The sequence below is a fragment of the Sus scrofa genome, chromosome 15 (assembly GCF_000003025.6).
Source record: "Sus scrofa isolate TJ Tabasco breed Duroc chromosome 15, Sscrofa11.1, whole genome shotgun sequence".
NCBI classification, from domain to species: domain Eukaryota; kingdom Metazoa; phylum Chordata; class Mammalia; order Artiodactyla; family Suidae; genus Sus; species Sus scrofa.
In genome coordinates, this window is record NC_010457.5 from 108,463,605 (window position 1) to 108,478,698 (window position 15,094).

Below are 15,094 nucleotides of genomic sequence, written 5' to 3' on the forward strand. Positions count from 1 at the left end.
TTATCAGACTGGGGCAGCCAGGCAAGGGCAGCCTGCACATGGAGAGGCCGGCGGCAGTGGCGTGGTCAAGGCCATTGGGCAGGTAGTGAAAGGCCTCTGGCTGTGTTAAACAAACACGGTTTCCTTCCTGCCTTCTGCAGGAGCTAATTTTGTTTTTCACTGCTCTTCGGGTATAAGAACAATAAGGATTCATAAGGCCATTCTGCCTGCGAGGAGATGTGCATTAGATTATCATAAATCCACAGATAAAAAGTGCAGTGGTCAATGAGGACAGGCATTCTTGGATGAAATAAAAGGTTTAATTGAAAGTACTGTCCCAGGGGAAAGACATGATTGAGCGTGGTATTGAGTCGACATTAATTACCATAGACCAGAGAGTGAAGAAAGTAAAAGGAAACCAGAAACCATTCCTTTTTTTTTTTTAAGTTCCCAAATCTATTTTTCTTTAAGAGGAGATAAGAGATTATCCAAATGCTAATTATAGAATGCTAAGGGGGAAAAAAAAGTGAGTTTTTGCTCACAGTGTTCTTAGAACACTTATAATTTCTCAGGACATTGCAAGCTGGACTTTCTACTAGTACAGATATGTTTGTTAGAATTTAGAGATCTGGTCAGAGTACAAAGTGTACTGGTGCTGAATAATGGTTAAAATTGATACATATCTATTGTGTTGTGTTATATTGTAAATGATTTACACTTATTTGTAATTATAGAATGTTGTTGATTCTTTATGTCGGTCAGCTTGTTTTTTTTAGTAGGTTGGTTTTTCATTCTGTAATATAGCAGAAAAAATAATAAGCTTGAAGAGGCATCTGAACATACGATCCCCATTAAACACTAGATGACTTGCTTTGTATCACTAAGATATGGCTGCCTTTGTAAATCAGGCACATTTGTTTAGCCAATGCCCTGCTTTTGATGTGGCTAAAACAATGAGATGAACTCGACATTCACAGAGACAAAGGCTGAGATCAAGGACTGCCTTAACAAGAAAATAATTGGTCAGGTGTCTCTTTAACTAGTCATTAACATATTTGAATTATGACTTTGAGACTTCTTTCAGGTCAAATGGAGTATAAAATCTATTCTGGATTATCCATGCTTAGTGTGCAAAGGATATGAAAAAACAAAGACAGGGAGATAAATATTTTAAGAGTGTTTTACTTGGTGTTTTACACAATCCTGCCCAACTTAGTTAAAAAAAAAAAAACTATCAAAGCAACTTTTAGTTTATTTGCTTTTCAGTTTTATTTAGAATAAATGGATGTGCTCAGTAGGTGTATTGAAACTTTTCAGCCAGTTGTTGAGGAGTGGATATAGACACAGTCTTAGTTTCAAATGCGGAAAATTGCCTTTTTAGGGTTAATTTGGACAGGGTAGTTGCCAAATAATACCACCTGTCATAATAAAGAAGAAGTGAGTGACAGGTTTACTCCACCCCATACCAAAACTCAAGAGCGGATATGGTGATCAGATGAGCCAAAATAAATGTGAGTTCTTAGAAACATTTGCAAGCTATTTTCTTCCACAGCTCAGCACTTCATCGGCATCAAAGGACAAACAGGTTGTGATTGTGCTTAGTACTATTACAGAAATGAGAAAGTGAGACCTCTCTGTTGCTAAAGAGATCCCAAATGCACCACCTATCATTTCGAAATTCCATTTGATGATGGTAGTGTTAGTGGGCTATGTTACAAAATATTGGAACTTAATTCACAATTTTTAAATTAGTTTTTAATATTAATAAAAATGTGGCCCATTTGAACTACAGCAAAAGAGCTAACTGATGCAGTACTTATTGGCAATGCTCTTTAAATAATATTCACTTATTCGCAGACATACATTGGGATAAGTGCTAGTGGCACAAATAGAAGTGGAATGGTCCTTGCTGTCCATGAAGTCTTTAAAGATATATATAATCACAAATAACCATACTGGACTGTGATTAGTGCTATAATTAAGTTATGTATAGAGACCCAGATGAGGGCCCAGCCACAGAGGGCAGGTGACAGTTGAGATGGGCTTTGATAGGTATGTAAGATTTTACAGTGGGTGTCAAAGTGGGAGAAGGGGAGGGAGTGATTTTTAAGTAGAGACATTCTGCCTAAAAATTAAAAGAAGCTCCTTGTAACATGTGATTAATTAACTTTAATTCCACCTAACAAGCATGCTGGAAAATTTAGGCTAGAAGTGTTAAAACAATGCTTTTACAGAGAAGATGCATGACACAGCTGTCACTTTTTTTCTTTTTTGGCCTTGTAATGCCGTTATTTCAAGAAGGGCATTAAAGCAGAGAAGTGTCAACAAGATAATTTATGAAGTCATCCTCTAACAAGTATTTTTTATGAAGTCATCCTCTAGTAAATACTTTTTATACATATGCATTCTATTGGATACTAAACTGGATTCAAAGTCAAATTAAAGGAGAATTCCTGCCTTTGGTGAGATCACAGTGGTTATAAGTGGAATTAAGACAGCACACCAGCAAATAATTATAAGAATAGAAACAAAGTGATGAGAATCATAAGAATGGGAAAGGCAAAAAAATGGGAATTCAGAGGAAGGGAAATTGTTTTCCCACTGATAAAATCAGAGCAGGGAAAAGTAGCTTACACACTGGGACACAAAGTCTGGGTGTTTGGAAACACTGAGTAGAGTCTTTGATTCCATTATACTTTTGCTGTAAGATTTTTTTGAGGTAAAAATAATTTCTGCACTATATGTATACACACACACATGCAATAAAGATTTTTTCCTTATGTATATGATTTCATTAAATGTCATCAAAAGTGTAAGTCTGTACCATCGGGAAAATGCTTAACTGAAAATGTTCATTCACTCATTATGCATCGATGATTCATTTTTCATGTATCAGCAAGTAAAAATGGACCTGTGATGGATTTTTTTTTAATTAATTCCTTAGGCATGAACTAAACTGAAATAGTCCTTGTTTAGTCTTTGAAGCATATTTGACTTTGTTGGAAAATGAAGATCCATTAGTTCAGGGAAGAAAGAAGTCCTGCTAAACCTCCATCTAGGGAAATATTGATTGGAAGCATGCTGAACTTTTAAACTTCTTGTAATTACACACTGATTTTACAGGAATTAAGGCCATTGAAATTGCTCCCTTACCCTTGTCCTGCCTTCCTGTATATATATAAAACAGCAAAGGAGAACATTTGGAAGATGAATATTGAGGAAGAAGAATGTAAAGTGGGAGGCAATATTCAGCAGCACAAGCCATTTATTTATGGCTCTGGGGCCACCTGAAGAGGCCCTCTTAGAAACCTGGCAGAAACAGTGCAGGGATTTAAGAGGAGGAATCTCCCCAGATCTAGGCTACCAACTTCCCCTGACTTGAGGCATCTCAGAGACACAGAAGCCACTCTGAAGTCCAGTCAATAGGCTGATGTCTTGGTCTCTTAGGGCTGCTATAAGAATACCACACACTTAAGGTCTTATGACAGCAGAGACTTATTTCTCCCTGTTCTGGAGGCTGCAAGTCCAAGGGCAGGGTGCCAGCCTGGCTGGGTAAGAACCCTCTTCTGGGTCTCAGACTTCTTATTGAATCTTTATATAGTAGAAGAGCTAGGGAACTTTGTTGGATCTCTTTCATATAAGCACCAATACCACTATGAGGGTGCCATCTTCATGACCTAGTCACCTCCCACAGTCCCCACCTCTTAAAAACTATCGCCTTGGACATTAAGATTTCAACATATGAATTTTGGAGAGACAAAAACATTTAGACAATAGAAGATGTATACATGTGTCAAATAGAAAATGTGATACCAAAAGAAGAGAAAGACATGATTGAAAGAAACATAAGCGCTATGACATATCTTTAACTCTGGCTATCGCCCATGTGTCACATATATATTTTGCTATCCTGCAACAAAATATTTATTAACATTTTGAATATGTTAGCCAGTGTGTTGCCCAGTTGGTGAATGGGATTATTGGTCTCTATTCTTCACTTCTAAACAGCAGCATTGTAGTCTGTATTCAGGTTATGGTCTCATGATGCATGGAGTGTACTTCCAACCTTAGCCTGTCGACTCGGCCATGTGAATTTATTTGACCACTGAGATGTTAATAGATGTTTTGTAGGCAAAGGTTTTAAGTGTACTTTCATTTTTGCATTCCTCTCTTTCGTCATGTGAGAAACTTATTTCAGATCCCAGTGGTCCAAGGAGGCTGAGAAACATGTGGAGCAACTATGCCCTTAGTCCACAGTTGGGAGGTCAGCCTACCTGAACCCAGACTAGATCAGCCAAACACCAGTCAACCTCAGAGATATAAGATGGAAATATGCCTTATTGTTTCCATCACAGTTTGGGGAGGTTCGTTATGCAGCGTTTTGGGGCAACAGCAGACTGACACATTCATTCACTTTTCCCCACTAATTAACTCTGGGTATATGTCCCTCCTCTCTCCCTTCAGTTTATTTGTTGTGGTGAGGATAGGAAGATACATCCCCATTTCAAATTTAATGGGTTTCATACTCTATATAACCTAAATGACTTATTTGATAGTTTTTTAAACTGAAAATTAATTTTAACAGAGTAATTGATTTAATTATTAAGACAAAAGGCAAATTAGATCTGTCAACAAATGGCATATTATATATAGGGTAAGAGCATTCTCATTACAGTGGTAAACATGTACTATGAATTTCAAATAGTTGTTACCCACTGAGATTTCTCAATCTCTATTTGGAATTTAGGATTATTTATCATTAATAGTATACTAAAGGGGATTGGTTTCCAGCTGGAGTCTCATTAGATGCTCAGACATCAGAGAAAAGGGTAGAGTTAAAATGGTTACATTTTTATCATGTGATTTTCTTACAAACCTTAACCAACAAATAAACTCTGCCTCTCCCAGTCCCCTTGAAAATATTACTTGCTTGAAACTATGGTAGTATTGTTACTTCTTTACAGCATAATTTCCTAAGCATAGCTTCTTGCACCTGGAAGTGAAAGAACATTCACTGGGTCCTTCTTCTAGGGAGAATGTAGGTACCTGAGATGTAGCCTCTGCCTTGAGAATTCTTGAGTTGTTTAGACAGCTGTATTATCTTTATTACAGGAATGTGTACCCTAACCAATGACACTTGGACTTTTTTTCTTGTTTGTTTTTCTTTTTAGGGCTGCACCTGTGGCATATGGAGGTTCCCAGGCTAGGGGTCAAATCAGAGCTGCAGCTGCCAGCCTACACCACTGCCACAGCAATGTGGGATCCGAGCCGTGTCTGCAACCTATGCCACAGCGTGCCACAAGGGCATATCCTTAACCCACTAAGTGAGGACAGGGTTCGAACCCACATCCTCATGGATGCTCCTCAGGTTCTTAGCCACAGTGGGAACCCTGACACTCGGACTTAGAATGGAAGGTGTTATGTAAAATATCCTTGTATTTTTACTCTAATGGTAAGATTTTATTCTGTGACCACATGCTTCCCAAGAGCCCAGTGTAAATAACCTGCAATTTGTCATCTTTACAATGAATGAATGACAGAAAATCTCCCAATCCAAAACTGGCTTATTTTTTTTTTTAATTTTCCTATCAGGAAAATGTCATTTACTCCCCTTTCTGGAGTAAAGATTCCTTCATTCTAAAAGCTTCAGAATGTACTTGTCCTTCTGTATCTTTTGAAGCCTGTCATGAGACTGTTCGCTCCTTCCATGGTTTTTTGCTGTTGTGGATGATAATCGTGACGTGTGAGGTGCACAAAGAAGCGTGATGCAGAAAGAGTGGAGCTGGAAGTTTGAACCATGAGGTTGTGCAGCATCTCTAGGACCTTGTTCGTGAGGTTGTGCAGCATCTCTAGGACCTTGTTCGTGAGGATTTCTCTCTGGAGGCTTCTCTGTTCTCCACTCCACTCCTTTCTAGCCTAACCTTCCCTCTATTCTCTCATCCAATCATGTCTCTTAAGTGTATACGACGGAACACTTTCCTCTATACATGCTTCATGAAAAAATGTGTTCCATGGTCAAGTAAATTAGAGAATATGTATTAACTTTTAAAAGCACTAGGAAGCCCTAACATAAACCCTTTCCCTAGAATTTTTCATCATGGAAACTCTCTCTCTCTCTCTTTTTTTTTTTTTTTTTTCCCTTCACATGCAGTGATTATAACTGGTGTTTTACACCTTAGAATGATCATGTCTTAGAAAGAATCAGTCCGTTGGTTGCTGAAGCCAGCCCTAATTGGGCATGGCCTTGGGCCAGACTTCCTCAAGAAGCTCTAGCAGCCAGTGGACTGACTGTGTTGAGGACTCTGGGGGCCCTTCTGATTCAGTCATTGCCACCCACTCCTAGAGTGGTGGCCAAGGCAGGGCTATGGGTAGAGAGAGCACCCATGACCAGGTGCTCACTTCCTGAAATGCTGTGTATTTTTTTAAATGATTTTTATTTTTTCCATCATAGCCGTGTTCTGTCAATTTTCTACTGTATTTATATTTCACTTTTGTCCTTGATGGTTGAGTTGTCTTTGAAAGGCATTAAGTGCATGTAGTCTGGCATACAAAATATTTCTGATGGCAGGTGTATTAGAAGTATTTCACCTAAGAACACATTTTCTCAAATGGGTCTGCTCCTCTCAGACCCATTATGCTTCCTTTTTAGATCATGGGATTGTTGCAATCGTATTGTTTATTCTTGAATCTTATATTTATAAAAAGTGTGAATTTTTGTATTTGAACTACTGAAGTATTGCCTATAAAATACTTAAAAGACATTTTCAACTAGGTTTCTCTCATCTCCTTTTTTTCAGGAAGGAGTAAACACAAAACAAAAAGACCTCTTGTTTCTTGATATTAGCAAAGCAGGTTCTAGTTTTATGAAAACATATGTTGTCTGAATTATAAAATATTAATTTATGCTATGTTTCATGTCACAAAATGTTAAATTCACTTCCTTAATGTATATATGAAAAGGAGAAAAAAAGAAACTCCCAGTGTCCTTAAATAGTTAAATTTGCTGATCTTTCACTTATATATAATGTAAGTATGAAGGGAAAAGAGGCTGCTCGGGGAATCTTAACTCTGACTGACTTTACTTTTGTTAGTTTTAATCTCTGACTTAGTATTACATTAAGGTACTTTTATATTGAATAGGCAATAAAGAATGGCCATTTTTTGACATTTGTTTTCTGGTATTAGATTAATCCTTTACTTAAAGAAAATTGTTTTTTGATAAGTTCAGTCAGAGATCAGCTCTTACTTTCAGTGTTTCCCCCTTCTGCCCTCTTTCTGGAGAATGGATTTCAAAAAAAAAAAAAAAAAAAAAAAACAAACCGTGTAAAGGTATCACAACTACAAATATTTTATAGGATGTTCTTCTTTCAGGTCTTTGGTTAAAAATTACTTTAAAGTGAATGACTGTATGCTTTAAAAGATCACATAGAGACATATTTTTAAAATATTGATTATTGAGCTAATTATAAGAATAGCATTTGAAATCTTTTCCTCCTGTAAAAGTAAATAACAGTGTTGCTTACACAGAGCTCTGTGACTCTTATCCTCTACTTCCTGCAGCATTAACTTACATTTTTCTTCTCTGTGGGATTGTGTATAATATTAAGTTTGGGGTTAATTCTCACCAACCTTAAGTATAATTCAGAATTTTAAAAAGTCATCCATACTATGATTTGATTGTTATTGATTTGTTTATATTGTTCAGAGGGCAAAAGACTTAAAAATAGAATCTGTCTAATTGTAAACTTCCCAAGAGGTCCCATCCCAATGGTGGGAAAGTCCTACCCTATTTATGACAATGATCATCCTTTGATCACCACTTACCTTTGCAGGTGCCCAGCTCATCTCTTGCTGTTGTCTTTTCTTGACTCTATGAAAAGCAGAATCTAAAATAAAATACCTCCCAGCTATTGGAATGAATCTCTGATCCCCACTCCAGGGCAATATTCATATGTGGAATTTTATATAATCCAACTGGCCAAAAACCTTTCATGTTTATAATAGCTACCCATGGTTTTTCAGAAGATAAAAAAATTTCAGAAAACTAAGTGTCTTTCAGGTGTCTTATCCTTTCATTGTTGTGAAAATTTATTTAACTATAACAAAAGTTCCATCACCTTAAATTCCTTAGAATTTATTTAGGCAAAAGTTAACAGTGGTTTAATATCCTGGCAGAATTGCCAGGTATGGCTTCTGCTTTATTTTATTTTATTTTTTTAAGTATTCTTTTTTTTTTTTTTTTTGCCTTAAAGCTCTTTTGTTTGAGTTTTGGTAATTGACAAAATGATTGCATGTAAAACATAACTCTTGCATAAAGTAAGCTGCTCACAACACAGACTAATTACACATTTGAGAGGCGAGGCAAAGACATCCAGAACTTGCTCGTGCTGAGCCAAGAGCACATAGCATTTAATGAAATGAGGGCCATAAAAGGTTTAGCATGGATGCTTTCAGGTCTGACCTGGGCTTCTGGGAAATTGAATATTGGCCCTGTGGACTGGTGAATTCCCCTGGGCTTTGAAAGGCTGGGTTATTACTACTTGCACTGCTTTGCAATACAAGAACATTTGTGCTTCCAGAGATGGCGCCCTTTGGAACTCTTAAGCTAATACTATGGATGCCTTCCTTCTCGGTCATCCATCTTCCTGCCTCTCTTTCCTCCTCCCACGCCAAGTAATTATTTTTGATGTTTGTTTGATAAAAATCGTGTATTTGACAAGGTGCTACTATGTAAATACCTCTGTTTCCTCTCTCCCATTCTTAAATTCTGTTCCTTCCCATAGATTATACTGTGAATGAAACACAAAGGCCCTCCCATGTTGTTCAGTAATTTTTTGCCAACTATATTCTGTGTTGCCAACTATCTTCTGTGTTGCCAACATTACAGTGTTGATACATAGTAGATGCTTGATGAAAATTTGTTCCATGCATCTGGTTTGTTTGCAAAACTTTGTTGATTAACTCTTGTCACTCAGGCCAGAATGGGCCAGTCTCATATCTGAATTTCAACTGTGAGAGGTTAATCATTATGCTAAGAAATAGAGGTTATTCATTATTTCAGGGAACAAAATGAGAGAATGGAGAAATAGGAAAAGAAATAACTGAATGGGAAGGAGAAGGGAAGTATGTGTGTGTGTGTATATATATATTATATATATATATATATATAATATATACATATGGTGACAATAACAGAATAACATCTGTAAAAACTTTAAGAAAGTTTGTCTAAATAAGAATAAAGGTTAGTTAAGGCCAGGAGTGCATAGGGTAAAGTGTTAAATTAGTTTATAAAAATTAGGAAAGAAAATTCAGTTAACATTTTACTCACCATTTAATTTTGCATTTCCTTTTTGATTTAATAAAAATAATTTTGTATATATTCATTATTGCAGTGCATTCCAAATTGAAAACAATGCTTCATTTTTGGATTGTGAAATCAATATAGTGGGTTGTGACACATTTTTAAAAAATAGCATAAAAATATTAGAATGCGTTGCCTTCTGCGTAAGTATTATCTCATGAAATTTTGTTTGCATATGTGTGTATTCATACTTATATGTATATGCATGGATCAGTAAAACAATAGGTAGATAATTAATGTAGCTCTGAGTCCTTGGTCACAGTGCTTACCAAACTTGATGGAATATGCCATGAATATTGCTGTTTGGAATGTTTACTTATAATTTGAGGCACATGATGCAATTTTACGTCATCAACAGTCCAATGTCCATCACAGATCAGTAGCTGTGACACATATTGGTGCCTTCATTGAGAATTTGATGTTGAGGTTGAGCTGTATTATCTCTCCTAAAATTAGGAAGTATGGTGTGAAAAGGGAAATTAAACTAGGTCACTTCTAAGCTTTCCCATAGGTATGATACTTTATGCTTTTTATAGTTATTTTTACTGTAAAATTAATTTGTATAAACATTTAATTTAATGAAAATTGGAAGAGAAGGAACCAACTGTGGTGCCAATAGTTTATTCGTTTGTGTATACACACACACACACACACACACACACAAAATCTCACAAATTCACATTCACAGGTACACATATATACATATACACAAGTATGTACTATTGGACACTTACTCATATATATTTCCTCATTCATCAAATATTTATCCAGTGCCAAGTTTTTAGCCTGGCACTATTTTAAGCACCAGTGGTATGTTGATGGGGAAAAAAAATCCAGAACAATGTAAAAGTTCCTGCATTCAAGGGGGTTCCCATTGTGTCTCAGCAGGTTAAGAACCCATCTATGAGGATGCGGGTTCAATTGGCCTCACTCAGTGGGTTAAGCATCTGGTGTTGCCGCAAGCTGCGGTGTCACAGGTGTGCCTTGGATCTGGCATTGCTGTCGCTGTGGCATAGGCCAGCAGTTACAGTTCTTATTTCACCCCTAGCCTGGGAACTTCCATATGCCACAGGTGCAACCTTAAAAAAATAAAAAATAAAAATAAAAATAATAAATTTAAAATAGTAAAAGTTCCTGCATTCAACAGATACCTTTAAAAAAAGTAAGCAAGCAAGTATATAGTACATGATAAATGCTACAGAGAAAAAGCAGATCAGGATAATGGACATGGATAGAGGGGTATTGGGAGGACCTTAAAACAATTTCAAATTGAATGATTGTAGAATGGGGGACGACCTCACTGATAAATTGGCATTTGAACGCAGAATCAAAGGAAAGGAGGGAAGGAGGTCTGCAGGATTGTGAGGGAGCACCATGCAAATCAGAGGGAAGAGGTGATGCCAAGGATTGGGGGCAGGAGTTAGATGATGTAACTTAGAAAGTGAGAATGGAGAGACGAAAAAAGATCAGATGATTAACTCTTGGGACACCAGTATTTAGGGATTGGTGAGATGAGGAAGCATCGGCAAAGGGGATTGGAAGGGAGTAGACAGTGAAGTAGGCGATAAACACTGAAGAGTGGTATCCTGGAACCAAGAGAAGGAGGAGTTGTAGGAAGCAGTGATAAATCGAGTGCCATGCTGCTGCAGACCAAGTAAGATGAAAGCTGATAACTGACTATCGGATTTACCAACATGAAGGTCATGGTGATTCTAAGAGGAGCCACTATCACACACATGCACCCATGTTTTATATATACATGTAATGTATTGTGTACAGTGTTAAAGAATACACATAGATAAATACTACCATAGGGTGTATAAATATTATGTCTAGTATACATGATATTAGATATGTGTGTATGTGTGTGTGTGTCAATGTGTATGTGTGTCATTATAGAAATGTGTTTACCATCTCTCTATTTGGCAGTACAATAATATAGCAAATGGTCCTTTTATATTCATAAATGCCTTTTAAAAACATCATTGTATAAGGATTAGGAAATGTTTGGAAAACAAAAACAATTATAAAGCAAGCAGCAATAGTCCATATTATAGTAGCAGATAATCATGTTTTTTTCTTTTTTTTTTCTTTTTTTTTTTGTCTTTTTGCTATTTCTTTGGGCCGCTCCCGCGGCATATGGAGGTTCCCAGGCTAGGGGTCGAATCGGAGCTGTAGCCACTGGCCTACGCCAGAGCCACAGCAACGCAGGATCCGAGCCGCGTCTGCAACCTCCACCACAGCTCACAGCAACGCCGGATCGTTAACCCACTGAGCAAGGGCAGGGACCGAACCCGCAACCTCATGGTTCCTAGTTGGATTCGTTAACCATTGCGCCACAACGGGAACTCCCATGTTTTTTTCTATATAAATAGATTGGGAAGGGGAGGGCAGGAGGCCAGGCAGGATATAGGTAGATGAGTAGGAATCTGAATATGTTTATAGAATATATGTTACATATTGAAACCTACTGTATACATAAGCTTTTATGCTTAATATTATGTCAAATTCTCATGTGATTAAGTCTTTGTGTCAACACTATTTTATATAATTTGGTGGGAGTATAAATCAATATAATTACCCCATAGAAAAAAATTGCAGTATCAATTTTTGTAATTGTAAATGGGCATATCCTTTTTTTTTTTTTCTTTTTTTTTTTTTTTTTTTTAGGGCCAAACCTGCCGCATATGGAGATTCCCAGGCTAGGGGTTTAATCGGAGCTACAGCTGCCAGCCTACACCACAGCTCACGGCAACGCCAGCTCCTTAACTCACTGAGTGAGCCAGGGATCAAACCCAAAACCTCCCCGTTCCTAGTCAGATTCATTTCTGCTGAACCATGATGGGAACCCTGGCATAACCTTTAATAGAGGGATTACACCGGTAGGTATCTACTATGTAGAATCACCCTCACTTGAATACTAGGAATTATATGAAACGTTGTTTATTGCCGCATTGTTTGAAATAGTAAAAAAGTAAAGCAATATAAAATATCCAAAACTAAATAAAATGTGGTATATGTATATGATATAATCTGAATATTTATTTGTATAGCTATTAAAAACCTAATGTGAGTAATGCATATAGCTTGATATATTTATAAAAATTTAAAACTACTAATATCTGTAGGATTTTTACTTGTATATTTTTTTCTTGAAATTTTTTAAATGTCTTTGGAAAAATGTAACTAATAATCATGGATGCCTCTAGGTATGACTGCTAAAAATATAAAGAATATGTGAAAAATATTAAATTGATTAATCTTAAAAAATATTCTGATTCTTACTAAAAAGGCACAAACATGGCATATATATAAATATCTACAAAATTTTGTATGATAATATTTGAGTCTAATTTTCAGAATTGTTAGTTGAGCCAAAGTTATCAGAGGGACCATTCAGCATATTGATTTTTTTTTTTTTTTTTTTGTGACATTAGGTAAAGGGACATTTAATTCTAATAGAGGAAATGGCTGTATTAACTACTGTAATGGCTTCCTTCACTATTGGGAAGTTTGCTATTATTAGAGACCACTAATTATGACTTGAGCCTGGTACAGTATAAGAAAGATATAAAACATAAGTATAGTTGGGTGGAGAGTGTGACACCAAATGGCATGTTACTGTCATTGTAGGAATCTGTCTTGGAATTTCTTGTGGCTAGGTTAAGTTACAGTGGCCCACAGAAGCTGAGAAATAGCACAGCAGTTAAGAATCTATCACAGGAACCACAGTGCCTGTGCAGTGCAAAGCTCCAACGCTGAGAAGTCTCAGGGACTGTAAGCATGGTATTTATCTGTTGTGTATCTCAGTTTCCTCGTCTGCAAACTGGGCATCATAATAAACCTCGCGATGCTGGGGTGGACAGTATGTGTATTGCCATGTGTAAAGCACTTGGCACAAAACCACTCCAACACTGGGCGCTGCTAGTTTGTTTTTGCTGTTACATTTTCAGATCTTAGTTATCAAGGACTTAAAAAGGATAAATTAAGTTTCAAATGAAGAGATAACCATAATACCATCTAATTTCTATTTCGTTTTCACCGTTTATATAACAAATGAAAGGTGTTAGTATAGTGGTTACTAGTTTTATTGGGAATTAAACACAATTGCCGAAAGAAAATCGATTATAGAATAAAGGGGTTTGAAGGTATTACTCAGGCAAAACTTGTCCTGATGTCTCATTGTCTCTGGAGATAAAAAGCTAGGGAAGCTTTCTAGTTTTTCTCTAAAATGATGTTCACAAACTTCTCGTGAGAAGAACCATTCTTTAATTTACACTCTAATTCAATGGAACTTGATTAGAGTGAAATTAACCAAATCCCAGAGAGACCTGGAAACAAACGATTTTGAAATGTTATGGATTCTAAACTGGGCATTTTGGAAGGCAAAAATAAAGGCTAATAATTTGTATTTAGTATTTAACTCTGGCTTTCCAATGGACAAAAAAAGGCAGCCAGTTTGTATCAAATAATGGGATTTGTTTCTTAGATAGTAATATAATGAGTTAGTTAAAAGAGCTTACCTGTAATAGGTTTATTAAATTAAGCAATAAAGTTTCATTTCTTTGAAACTACCCATTGTCAAAATCTTTACAGCTAACTTCATTTACAGTGAAATGAAATGAAGGAACTATTTCTCTAAAGCTAGGCATGGGCTTTCTCTCTTTGGGGAGGAGTTAAGATGCCATGTCAGGGGATCTGGCTATGATCAGACCTCTTAATCCTGTTTTAATTGTGGGTTCTTTGCTGCTTCTGATTTTATAGTTGTTATTTTGTGACTGACATTCAGACATTCACAGTAATTTTAAAAATACATAATTTTACATAAGCATCCCTCCAAGTGACCTTAAGATGAGAGTCTCTAGATGTAATTACAGAGAGGAAGGAACTTCCGACCTCGAGTGAGTTGATGGTTTCCAGGGCTATCTCATTTTCAAATTTTTCAGTTAAACAGTGGGGCAGAGTTTCACATTTCTGCCAGCTTGAGAAGGATGCAGAAGGGGCACTGATACATTTTAGCAGGTGGCCAGCACGTTTCTATCCCACTACTGTGTATTTGAAATCCTGGGGACCAAATGTGACTAACCACAGGCTTCCCCCTGGAGATGTGAACCCTAATTATGCCTTTTGCCGCCATACTCTATATGTTTTTAGAACAGCTATGCTTGTGGCTATGTGTCATTTGTCAAAGAGGACATGAAGATTTGTTGTGCATTATCCTTTTCGTTTAGGTTCAAAAACAATTGCCAGTGAGTTACACTACCCAAAGAAGCAAGCATAAGGCATGAGTTTTGACAAAATGAAACTTAATTTTGTGATATCTTGTAAAAATCATGTCTCTAACATTAATATTTAATTTTTTCTGTGCTCTGTATCCTATTGTCTTTATCAATAGTATTGCTTCCATGGTAAAGGATATGTCTTAGATTATAAGTCAAACGTTGCCCCCAATTTTAGGACGTTTCTATACTAAGCTCTATTTCTTCTATAAAATGAAGGTGTTGAGATCATGTTATCTGTAAGGTTTTTTCTTGTACCTAAGATTCCATAAGCAATGTCCAGTCTCTTGATTATTGAGAATATTCTGCTGAATTTTAAAATACTTATGGAATGTTTCAAATACTATGCCTGCCTTGCCAAAGGGTCCTCTCTGTGGATCATCACCAACTACTATTCTCAAGAACCAAGCCCCCACCACCTCCAAGGATGTGGTCGTGGCCCCCTGCAGAGAGGGAAGACCAGGCTTTGCCC

General features: G+C 36.7%; 1 protein-coding gene across 6 annotated transcripts in view; it reads left to right on the forward strand.

Annotated features, from left to right (window-relative positions):
* The window catches only part of PARD3B (par-3 family cell polarity regulator beta), a 1,031,031-nt gene that overhangs the window by 581,148 nt on the left and 434,789 nt on the right, over positions 1-15,094 (forward strand). The gene's annotated exons all lie outside the window — the stretch shown is intronic.